The sequence below is a fragment of the Leuresthes tenuis genome, unplaced genomic scaffold (assembly GCF_036924035.1).
Source record: "Leuresthes tenuis unplaced genomic scaffold, fLeuTen1.0.hap1 SCAF_183, whole genome shotgun sequence".
Classification (NCBI taxonomy): domain Eukaryota; kingdom Metazoa; phylum Chordata; class Actinopteri; order Atheriniformes; family Atherinopsidae; genus Leuresthes; species Leuresthes tenuis.
In genome coordinates, this window is record NW_027325537.1 from 65,853 (window position 1) to 68,284 (window position 2,432).

General features: G+C 45.3%; 2 non-coding genes across 2 annotated transcripts; both read left to right on the forward strand.

The window, feature by feature from the left end:
- Positions 1-1,181: 1,181 nt before the first annotated feature.
- Positions 1,182-1,296, forward strand: LOC140287939 (U5 spliceosomal RNA). Its single transcript, XR_011911882.1, has one exon. It is a non-coding gene; the product is annotated as a U5 spliceosomal RNA (small nuclear RNA).
- Positions 1,297-1,605: 309 nt separating this feature from the next.
- On the forward strand, positions 1,606-1,789 carry LOC140287938 (U2 spliceosomal RNA). Its single transcript, XR_011911881.1, has one exon. It is a non-coding gene; the product is annotated as a U2 spliceosomal RNA (small nuclear RNA).
- The last annotated feature ends 643 nt before the right edge of the window (positions 1,790-2,432 follow it).

The window sequence follows — 2,432 nt, forward strand, 5'->3', positions numbered from 1 at the left end:
GTATACACGTCAAGACACTGAATCAAGTTTGCCACAAGAACTCATAAGTTTGGCAGTATTGCTCTGCCGTCAGCAATCATACACCCCATTTTATTTTCGTGAGACATGTGCAAGCACCTGTTCATCTACTGTTCTATCACTATGAATTAGTGATCTATTATCAATAAGGATACTTCTACAACTACTATCAAAGTATGTCCAGACTTCTTATGTTGTCAGTTGCTATATATGAATAAGTGGGTAGCTACTGACAAGCATTAAGCATGTCACACAGCCCAAACATATAACATTTCAGGACACACCACACAGTTAACAACCACAGTGAAGTGTGTCAAAGCCCAAACATGTAACATTCAACAGGACACTTACACAACACATTCAAATCAAACAGGCAGACAACATACAAGAACATATACCCCAGCCGGCATTGCTCCCTGCCTATTTTCGTACAGCACACTATGTGTGCGCACACCTTTATTCACAAACTCTTCAACTTATACTCTTTTACCGAAGCTGCTACAACTCGATTGGCCGAATACCCTTTGATCCTATTTCGGTGAATTTGACATCTGCCTTACATATAACAGATTAGCGGTTTAGCAGTTTTAATTTAGTTTGAGTGAAGGAATTCATTTTATAGCAAAATCCGAAATCGTGAAGAACTCATGAAAGTAAGCTTATTCTCGGATTCCTGAAACTTTAGATTTGCTCTTTCTTTTACTGCAAAGTACAACGTTGTTTTTTTTGTTTTAAATCTTTCTAGAATGGTAAATATTAAGGACAAAGCAGTTTTCACATAGTTTGAGTGAAGGAATTCATTTTATAGATAAAATCCCAAGAGTCTGCTGAGAAAAGAGAGTGAATGCGAAGTAGACTTTAACACGGCTATGGGAGCGAGCCGAGTGTGGGCTAACCGGTGAGAATTGCTTGAAAGAAACGCGACACCGAATGAGCGGTCAGAACAAAGCCTCAATACGGGATTCTCGTGGTGTTTTGTTGGCTGCCTTGTCTTTTGCACAGAGTAAAAGACAAGGCAGCATCAAATAGGGCCCGATTGTTTCCTACTTGGTCAGCCGAGGAGCAAGGGGGGGGGGGGGGGGGGGGGGGGGGGGGCAAGCGTCTCAACCAAGCAAAGCTCACCATGGGGAAGGTGGCTATACCAACTAGCCTGTACTAGCCTCGTACTCTGGTTTCTCTTCAATAACATACAAGTCTTTCGCCTTTTACTAAAGACTTCCGTGGAGAGCAGCACTAATGAGTTGTTTCTATTATTGGCAGGCTTTACCTTTGCGGGTGAAGCCCTTTCTGTCTGTGCAAAAGAAATCTTGCTACTTTGCAGAGTGACTTCTCTGAGTAGAGTCGCCTTACTTGTTGCGACTGTGCCGATGTTCGAAGCTGGAGTGCAAAGTTGTTGCTTGAATGGTTGCTTGCTGGAGCATGCGGGGAGTGCAAAGTTATACCATTTAAAAGGGCTGAAGAGTGCTCAGTGCAGCGGGTGGGCGGAGGTGCAACGTGACACTCTGGCCACCTATGGCCATAAAAAGAACACTGCTACAAGTGCGCATTGTGCAGCAAGGGCCCTCGGACCTGAAACAGTGGACAGTTATCGCTTCTCGGCCTTTTGGCTAAGATCAAGTGTAGTATCTGTTCTTATCAGTTTAATATGTCCTCTATACGAGGACAACATATTAAATGGATTTTTAAGAATAGGAGTTGAAAAAGAAGCTTGCTCCGTTCACTCCAAGCCTCGACCCGGTACTGCAGTGCCGCTGGGAACGGTGCGCTCTCCTCTGCTCTGTGAAAAAGCAAACAGCGGTGCAGGATGGAAGTTTCAGGGAGCCCAAGATGAAACTTTCTTTTAATCTGCTGAGAAAAGAGAGTGAATGCGAAGTGGACTTTAACACGGCTCTGGGAGCGAGCCGAGTGCGGGCTAACCGGGAGAATTGCTTGAAAGAAACGCGACACCGAATGAGTGGTCAGAACAAAGCCTCAATACGGTGTTCCCGTGGTGTTTGTGGCTGCCTTGTCTTTTGCACAGAGTAAAAGACAAGGCAGCCATCGAATAGATTGTTTCTACTTGGTTCAGCCGAGGAGCAGGGGGGGGGGGGGGGGGGGGGGGGGGGGGCAAGCGTCTCAACCAAGCAAAGCTCACCAAGTAGGAACAATCGGGCCCCTTTTCGATGGCTGCAACACCTGAAAGAGATATTGATGCGAGACCCGATCAAATGCTTTTTCAAAGTCTAAATTTAAGATGACAAGCCGGAGTGTTTCTGTCTCTAGCGTAATCAATGATGTCTCGAATCAGTACGAGGCTGTCGGTGAGTTGTCTCCCTGAGATGGCACAAGTTTGGTCTGGGCTGAATTACCTCCTCTAAAACAGAGGAATCCGTGTCGCTAAAACCTTGCCTAAAAAGTTTACAGTCAAAGTTTAA